This window comes from Petaurus breviceps, unplaced genomic scaffold, assembly GCF_028583685.1.
Source record: "Petaurus breviceps papuanus isolate PSGF00001 unplaced genomic scaffold, PetGlider_PUasm1.0 37, whole genome shotgun sequence".
Taxonomy (NCBI): Eukaryota; Metazoa; Chordata; class Mammalia; order Diprotodontia; family Petauridae; genus Petaurus; species Petaurus breviceps.
In genome coordinates this window covers 31631845-31642232 of record NW_027186296.1, presented here as the reverse complement: position 1 = coordinate 31642232, position 10388 = coordinate 31631845, and positions in this window count along the sequence as shown.

The following is a 10388-nucleotide window of genomic DNA, read 5'->3' as shown; positions in this document are numbered from 1 at the left end:
CTCTCTCTCTCTCTCTCTCTCTCTCTCTCTCTCTCTCTCTCTCTTTCTCTCTCTCTCTCTTTCACTCACTCACTGCCTCCCAAACCACTCTTCCCAGTCCTTCCAGTCAGTACCATATATTTTTAACTGTCTTCTGTTTCATGCATTTTACCCTCCTTGCCAATTAGACTGAAAATTTCCTGAGGGATCACATTGTCTCATTTTCTTATTTCCCACACCCCATGCCTAGCATAGGGTTGAACTTAAAATTTTGTCTTGGTGTTCAAGAAACTGGATTGATCAACTCCTTGCCTCATTGTTTACAGACAAATTAGGTAACCTGAGCCAAGCTCACAAATGTTGCTCATCTCTCTGCTTCCCTTTCTGCCATGGAGATCTAAGCCTGTATACATATTTCACCTTAGGAAAGAGATCATTACAATTGAATGTGTTGGCCAGGAGTCATGAAGGGTGTGCTTTGTGGTTTGGTTTGTTTTGGATCCAAACCTATGTTTTCCTTCAAGTATGGAACTCCTGTCAGAGCAGATTGGCAGCTGCTCTGCTTCTTCAGCTTTAAGAGAGGTTAAGTTCATTTAATGATACTGAGGGGTTGAGTGACTTGCCCAGTCAGTATCAGGCAGGACCTGAATCCAACTTTTCCTGACTTTGTGACTGTTTCTCTATCCACTGTAACATACTGCTTTTCTTTTGTGTCTTTTGTTTATGTGTGTGTTTTCATTTTGAGTTCACTGCTGCTGAAAGAGAGGAATGATTGTTTTGTTTTTGTTTGTTTGTTTTATAGCAGGCAAATTTGCTGCTTTCGGTGATTTCAGGCATAAAGAAGCAATGGGCTTATTAGTTTAGCACTTTGCCAACCAGACCCCTGTGTCTGAAAACAGAAAAAGGTGGCATATTCCTTGAGGCATTTATATATATGGAATATTCACACACGTGGGCACTTTCTGTCTTTGACCTTCTAATTGTGGGATCTCTGGATCAAATGAGATAAAAAATTTAATAACTTTTTTTGGTACAATTCCAAATTGTTTTTCAGAAGAGTTAGGCCAATTTGCAACTCCACAAACAGGATAGTAGTGTGCTTATCACTCTACAGTCCTTCCAATAATGACTAGTTTGTCACCTCTGATACTTTGCTGAATGTCAGGCAAAGCCATAAGATTATTTTTATTTGCATTTCACTTATTGTTAATGATTTGGCACATTGGTTAATAAAACTGTCGATAGTTTGCATTTTTTCTTTTGAAAACTTTCAGAACATTTTACTCTACTAGATTCTCAGGGGCAGAAGAATGTCCCCACAAAAACCAAAATATACTAAGAAGGAAAATAGTTTGTATTGTTAAATAGGTTATAATAGTTTCCTGGAAGATACCATGATCAGTATCAGGGTCAAATAAAGAGAGAGAGAGGTAAATGAAAAAGTAAATGAATGAATGAATGAATACTAAAAAAAATGAAAGAAACTCTGTCAGGATCACCTCAGAATCTTATTTTAGACTTAGTGGCTAAACCTACCTACCCATTTTCAGGGACCAATCAACCAACCAAATTAGAGTGGCAAAGGGATGGCAATTTGGAATGTTTCCAAATTGTCTATTAGCATCTAGGGAGGCCCACAGTGAACAAAAATGTCAGACTTAATGGTTGAAAATCTTAAGGTGGCAGAGCGAGATATCTTAGAGACTCACAATTCTAACTACAGTTGTATGCTTGCTGGATTTTTGTGAACATGAAATCTGAAGGAGATGATTCACCTCTGCCTTGTGATTAATCAAATATTCTTTTTACATAATGGAAAAATGTCTGAAGGGCAAGTAAAAAAAAAGGAAAGAAAAATATGAGAGGAATAAACACAGACCAGAACTCAGCGGGATAATGGAATTTATACAAAGTATAGAGTTAAAGGATATAGTTAGACATTTCTTTCCCATATTATCATTCTGCCTCCAGATCTAGAAGAGATAGTAGAGATCATAGAATCATAGATTTAGACGTGGAAGGACAAGAGAGGCCATTGAGTTCAACCTCTTCATTTTAAAGATGAGAAAAAAGGGTCCCAGAAAGTGTAGGTACCTTGTACAGGGTCACATATCTAATAAGGATGAAAGTCAACATCTTATCAACTCTGTCTATGTCTCTCAATATCATGTAGTCCAATCCTCCTCATTTTTCAAATAAGGGGATTAAGTCCCAAATAGTCCAAGTAATATGCCCAAGATTACATTTTCAAATATTAGTGGAGTTAGTATTAGAACCCTGATCTCCTTAATCCCAGTTTAGTGCCCTTTATACTAGAAAGTACCTTCCACATTATAGCAGGCCTTAGTTACCTTCATCCAGAAATTCAGGTCATCAGGTGTAAGAAGAGAGTCTATGGTTATATTGCCATTTATAAAAACAAATCATCCTTACTAATTACAAGTCAACAACCCTCATAAACACACCCACTGGGAGTCAGTCATTCTCTGAGAAGTCAAGCTGACCAAGCCACTCTTGGAATGTGCCCTATGTCATCCACACCTGGTGATATTTATTATTTCTGGCATGCTTGGAAATTGCATCTCTGGGCCTAGCTTCTTTTCAACTGCCCATTATCAAATTACTATCTAATGTTTCCTTTGAAGCTCAGGAGGAATTTTCTGGTGCTTGATTAGAGTGTTCATCTGCCTTGCCCACAGTCATGTGGCTAAGGGGGTTACCTGGAGAATGCCTCAGGAGACACAAATGAGACAAACTCATCATAAAATAGTGAAGATTGGCAGAATGGATTAAAGAATGACCTAGTAACAACATACCACCAACATGAAACATCGTATCATCCAAAAGGAAGACAAAGCTTTTCAAATGGCTTAATCTAAAAATTTGAGCAGGGGAGCAAACGATAGTTATAATACTAATGTAATAGATACAGTGGATACAGGCTGGGCCTGGAGTCAAGAAGATGAGTCTTCCTTTTTTAAAAAAATTTATTTTATTCTGAACTTAAGAAATAAAACAAGCCTTTCTATAACATCGCAGAACAGAAAAAAAAAGATTACACATGAAATTGCAAATGTATTATGTACAACTTGAGGTGACTTCTATTAGGCACAAATATGTGTATATGTAAAATCATTCTATACATACTTCTATTTTTCACATCTTTCTCTGTATGCAGATAGTTTCTTCATTCATAGGTCATTTGTAGTTAATTTAGGTATTTAGATGATAAAAAAAGAATCTTGATACAATATTAGAAGAAATCATTAAGGAAAATTGCCCTGAAGTTCTAGAACAAGAAGGTAAAGTACACTATGTGTCAGCCATATTCATCAGCATTGTTTTGGACTATTTAAAACAACTAGACAGTGTAAGGTTGGGATAGTGCTATGTTGTAGGAAATGAAGAGTTGGTGGATTTGAAAATAAGGAAAGACTTGGACTTATGAAGGAAAAGGTTATCCACTCTCAGAGAAACAGAGGACAAATAAGTATAGTACAGTCTTACATAGACGCATATGAACATATATGTTTATATATGAGTATGATTATAGATATCTAAGTACATGCATGTATAAGTAAGTGTATGTATGTACAGGTAAATGTATATGTGTCTTTGTATGTATCTGTTTATATGTGTATTATGCACATATATACATATACATGTATATATAACTGTAGCCTTATGAGGAAAGGAGGAAGGGAGAGGAAAGGACAAAGTAGAAAGCGAACAGAAGAGAAAAAAAGAAAACTTACAAAAAACAAAGATGGACAGCTCTCAACATTACGTATAGTATTTGTTATATGAGCTTTCTTGAAATGGTCATTTATTGTTGTATATTTTGAATCCTCTCTCATGTTCTGCTGTGCACATGGTAATGCTTTTTTTTTCTTTTTCTTATTTTGTATTATTTTAGCTTTAGTATTTATGTTTGTTTCTTTATTCTTTTCTTGTTTTGTATTTCAGTATTTTTGTATTTAAAATAAAAAAATTAACAAAAAAAGAAAATAAAATAGAAATAGAAAAAAAAAATCCACCATTCACCCCTGAAAGAGATATTGGGAGAAAAATTTATAGGACTATCATAACCAAATTTCAAAGCTTCTAAGTTAAGGAGAAAATATTACAAGCAATAAGAAAAAAATTAAATAATGCAAAGCCACTATCAGGATTTCACAAAACTTAGTATCCTATACACTAAAAGACCATAGGTCTTGGAACACTATAATTCAAAGAGCAAAAGAACTGGAGTTGCAACCAAAAATAATTTGCCCAGCAAAGTTGAATGTGATCCTGAATAAAAAAATAAACAATGGACATCTCACAAACTGAAAGACTTTTAGGCATCTTTTATAAAAAGATCAGAACTCAATGGAAAATTTTATATATAAGATACAGAAGAAATATAAGGAAAACATTAAAGACAAATTGTAAGGGACTCATTAAGGACAAACTGTTTCCTTCTTATATGTGAAAAAGTTATCTTAAGATATTAAATTATTCTCTTTTTTTTTTGCTTTTTGGAGGATTCCTCCTCCAAAGGTAGGGCAATTGAGGTTAAGTGACTTGCCCAAGGTCACACAATTAGTATTAAGTGTCTGAGGCCGGATTTAAATTCAGGTCCTCCTGACTCTAGGGCCGGTGCTTTATTCACTGCACCACCTAGCTGCCCTGACTTATAACATCTCAAAGACATGATTATCACTTATTATTATAATCATTATTATTAATATTAGTACTTGAGGATATAGAACAGATTAGTATATGGGGGACTGACCTTGCAGTTTGGAAGACTAAGTAAGTCAATTAGTCAATAAGCATTTATTAAATATCTACTAAGCACTGAGGATACAAAGAAAGATAAAAGATACTCCTAGCTCTTGAAGAGCTCACAGTATAATGGGGAAAAAGACAAATGTAACTATGTGCCAACAAAATATATGCAGGATAAATTGCATATATTTATACAAAAGGAAGACTAATATTAAAGGGTGTGAGGAAAGTCTTCTCAAGGAAAATGGCATTTTGACCAGGGTTTGAAAGAAGGGAAAACCAATAGTTCTTCTGACACACACCAGTTATATGCCCTTAGATGATGCTCTTAGACAATACAGTACAGTTGCAGATCTGCATCGGGAAAGGGCGTATCTTTATGGAGAGTTCCCAACACAGATGAAATTACAATTTGGGACAATCCCCTAACCAAATTATTCTTATAACTTTACATTCATTATCTCATTTGATCCTCAGAACAATCCAGCAGTGCAAATATTTCAGGCAATAAGAGAAGTCATTATGCAAATATTAAGTTTTAAGAGAAGTTACAATACACTTTTAAAATTCCATTTTACAAATGATGAAACTGAATCATAGGGAATTTAATCGACTAATAACTAGACCTAGGAAAAGAAGAGAAGCCATCTTCTAACACATCATTGGTGAAAAATTTAGATTTTTTTTATCATAAGTATATGATAATGAACTGTTGGTAAGGTACAGAAAACAACTGACTTTAGTGTGTCAATCTTACATATACAGCTGCCTTTCAGCACCCCACCTAGAATTTCTGCAATTATTCTAATAAATAGATGCCAGCGAATCTAGACTTAAGATATGGGATTATGTCCTAAAAGTTCTCAGAACCTTTTGGTTTAAAGTTAGATATTTTAAGAAGTACATTAGATGTGGAAATAAGTTTAGTATGATTGCACTTGTGTAACCCATATGAGGTTGCTTGCCATCTTGGGGAGGGGAGAAGGGAGGAAGAGAAATTTGGAATTCAAAATCTTATAAAAATTTATGTTGAAAATTATCTTTACATGTAATTGGAAAAAAATAAAAAACTATTTACATTAAAAATAAGTACATTAGAGGGACCCAGCAGTTAAATTCAAATCCCACAACACAGGAAAATTTTGTAGGGGGATACCTCCTCCCCCCCAGCACATAGCCCAAAGAGGACTTTTGCTATGCAGTTCCTTATAGTCACCTCCTTTTTTGGATTCCAATATCACTTTGGAATTTAAAGTTGCGAGGGAAAGATCATAGGATTATACATTAAAACTAGGAGTGAAGTTATAGATCATATGGCTCACCTCCATCCCCCTTATTTTCCAGATGAGAAGACTCAAGATCTCAGGGCTAGAAAGTGACTGAGATTGGAATCAATCAATTTCTCATTCCAATTATCTGTAAGAAACCTTCCCTGCTAGTGTCCTCCCCACAAAACAAGCTTTATGTTGTTATTGTTGTTGTTCTGTTGTTTCAGTCCTGTCTGACATTTCATCACCCCATTTGAGGTTTTCTTGGCAAATATATGAGAATGGTTGGCCATTTCCTTCTCTGGCTCATTTTACAGATGAGGAAGCTGATGCAAACAGGGTTAAATGACTTGCCCAGGGTCACACAACCAGTAAGTGTCTTGCCAGATTTGAATTCAGGAAGATGAGTCTTCCTGACTCCAGGCCTGGGACACTATCCACTGGACCACCTAGCTGCCACAGCTTTTATTTAGTTATTTTTTATTATCTTTATTTGTTCATTTTTATGTATACTAATTGTCTTCCCCATTAGTTCCCCCATTCTGTACCGGACACATAGCAGTCACTTAATAAGTGCTGATTGATTGTTTCATCTCTTTCAATTTCCTCATTTCACAAATAAGGGAATTGATGCCCAGAGAGACTTCCTTTAAGACACATAGCTAGTAAGTTAATGAGCTAAGATTTAAACCCAGGTCTTTTGATTCCAAATATAGTGGTTTTCCCACCATAATACATTGTGAGTACTGACTGCACCCAAAGCTGACTATAATAAAATAAATGATCCCTCTATTTTAGTGCAATCTCCTCTTACCCCTTCTCCCCAAACACTTTAATCTCACCCCTATCTTTTTATTGGCAGGGCTTGTACTTAGGTCCCTGTGTCCCTTATCCTGTCAATTCCCACATACCCTCAGGTAAATCTCTAAGACTCTAAATTGCAGAGACATGCTGAGGTACATGGATAAAGTAAGTTATTCACCCTGAAATTCTTACAGGGATGAAATCACAGGATTAGCCCCCAAAATTCAGAGTATTCAGTCTTTGCTGAGGCTGTATGGTCACTGGAAGGGACTGTGGGTAGGATTCATGGGTTTTATGATTCATGCTTCTGATACTCATTTACTGTGTGACATTGGGCGAGTCACTTCCATAGATCTCTTTTATCAGCTGTAAAACAGGATAACAATATCTTCCTTGAATAACAAGGTTGTTGTTAGTGTCACATAATAAGATCCTAATTCTAAAACTGGAAAGGCCATCAGAGGACATGGGGTCCAACCTCCAGCTGTGGAAACTGAGTCCTAGGGTGGCTAAGGGTCACACAAATAATAAGCATCAGCAGAAAGATTTAAGCCTAGGTCTTCTGACTCCAGAGCAGTACTCAGATGAGAAAATGGTTATGAACATGTGTTAAAAAGAAGTATAAAATGCCTAACAAATGTAAGGAATTAGTATGTGTTTATGGGTTGAAGTCATTTTTTTTCCCTATGACCTGTGAAAAAGCCATTTGACTCATAATAACCAAATATATGAAATTTAGCTTTGAAATAAAGGAAATCTGGGCTACAGGAATGAGGATGGGGAATAAATACCCAAATCAAGAGTGTGTGGGCCTCACTCAACTGCAGAGTTAGATTCTTGTGGAGAAAATCTCAAGTAATTCTCCAAGCTCTTCCTGACCACAAAAGATTAGCTTGGAGTGTTTGCTTGATTGTTTTACAGGCTGGAGGAGAGCTCTGAGAGCCCCTTCTGCACAATGGAAAGCAACCTATTGATTCAATTCATTTTATCTGCATATACACATGCCAAGTGAAATGGAGAACTGATATAATTGTCCTGATAACTCAAACAATCACATACTATCCCTTTTCACCCACCTACACACACACACACACACACACACACACACACACACACACACACTTTTGCTTCAGTAACATAGATATTCCAGAGGGAAAGAAATCTTCTGTCCCCCAAAATCCAGATAATTAAGTCAAGTCACCATTTCCTCCCAGCTGGAATGTTGTCCTCTTTCCTTTCTACCTAGCCAAATCCTACTCATTTTTCAAGGTTCAATTCCCTTCTCCTCCAGTTATCCTCCTCCCCATCCCACCACATTCCATGAAGCCTTCCTAGATCACACCAACCCACAGTGATTCCTCCCTCCTCTGATCTCAAGGAACCCAAGTTTTGTATTACAAAGATCACAGGAATTCCAGATGGGAGGGACCTTACAGAGTATCTTGGCCAGCCTGACATTTTACAGGATCAAGTGAGATAACACGTAAAGCCCTTTACAAAACTTAAAAGGCTATATAATTACTAGCTGTTCCTATATAACAGGAAACTGAGACTCAGAGAGGTAGACTGATTTGCCAAAAGTCACACAGGTAGTTAGTAGATGAGTCAAGATTTGAACCTAGTTCCTTTGTCTTCAGATCTAGGGCTCTTTCTATCCTACCTGTATGCCTCCTTTGGCAACTAATCAAGTGCTGTTTATGACTTCTCTTACAGTGGTATCTTTACTATATTGTTACTTAGCTTCTGTTTTAACTTAATATTTCATATATGTCAACTCCCCAGTTAAACTGTAAACTGCCCAAGGGCAAGAGTCATGTCTTATATTTATTTGTGTCCCTCCACCATACCAAACACGGTACTAATTTCATAATGATCTCCTAACTGATATTAGATGCAAAGATTATGAAAAGAAAAGAAGTCAAGAATTGTGGTAGAGGGATCTGTTTCTATGGAATAATCAGATAATTCATCAGAAGACTATGACCACTTTAGGAATAGAATGGATAGAAGAATCTCTTCATTCAAGTGTCCTTAAATTGGGACAAAGCCTGCTGATTTTAACTTCATGATATTTCCTGCCTTTGGCCTCCTTTTTCTGACATCACTATCACTCTGGCACAGGCGCCTCATTACCTCTTCCCTAGATTATTGCAATATTCTGCTGGTTGGTCTATTTACCACAAATTTCTCCTCACTCCAGGCCATCCTACACTATCTGTTAAAGTGATCTTCCTAAAGTACAGCTCTGACAATGAATGTTGCCTACCTATTCAATAAACTCCAGTGGCTCCCGACCACTTCAGGATCAAATATAAAATCTGTGTGACCTTCAAAGTGCTCCATAACCTGCACACCTCCCCTACACACTTTTCTAGTCTTATACCTTACCTCTCTACCTTACATGAATTCTTCAATTCAGTGACACTGGCTCTTTTGCTGAAGCGTCCAACAAGACACTTTATCTCCTGCCTCGAAGGAGGTATGGAATGTCCCATGCATGGAATGCTCTCCCTCCTCATCTCCACTTCCTGTTTTCTCTGGTTTCCTTCTAGTCCCAGCTAAAATTCCACTTTATACAAGTTTTTCCAAACAGCCCTATGAAATTGTAGAGCAGATATTATCATTTCCCCAAGAGGGATTGCCTCTTGGTTCTACTGCCTTCCCTTTGTTGATTATTTTCCATTTATTTTGTATATAGATTTGTTTGTACATAGTTTTTTGTGTATTTTCTCTCCCATTAGACTGTGAACTCTATTAAGAGTAGGGACTCATGTTCCATTGTATCACCAGTATTTAGCACAATGCCTAGTACTTAGCAGAAGCTTAACAAATATTTATTGACTAAAGTACACCCCTCTCTGGACATCAGCACCCTGGAGCAAAGCCCTAAATTCTTTGCATTAGTTACAATTACTGGGTCTACAAAAGAGTTAACAGATGGTGGAAGTTTTTTGAGTTAGTAAAGTGATGGTGGACATTTCTGTTAAGTGCTATTCAATTCCCCTAGAAGAGTCTAAATATGGCAAACAGACATCTTACCCATCCTTAGAGTCCTGTCTCTTCCAAGGAGTTCTTCCTAAGTGCTCCAACTCACCAAGTGCTCCAAGTCACCCTTCCCTAACTACTTTGTATTTAACTACCTTCTATTTATTCCATATATACACCCCTAATAGAGTATGAGCTCCATGACAGTAGGGATTGTGGCATAAAATTACAAAGTATATATTAGATATTTTATAAGTGCTTGATGGGCAGCTATGTGGCACAGTGGATAGAGTTCCTGAGTTCAAGTTTGGCCTCAGGCACTTATTAACTATGTGACCCTGGGCAAGTCACTTAACCTTGTTTGTCTGAGTTTCCTCAACTGTAAAATGAGCTGGAAAAAGAAATGACAAATCAGTCCAGTATCTTTGCCAAGAATACCAAAAGTGAGGTCATGAAAAGAATTGGACAAACTGAAATGACTGAACAACAACAAATACTTGTCAATTGATTGACCCCCCCCCCACACACACACATTTAAAGCTAGTACCTCTGCAGCATTTAGGTATGTGTTTTTATATG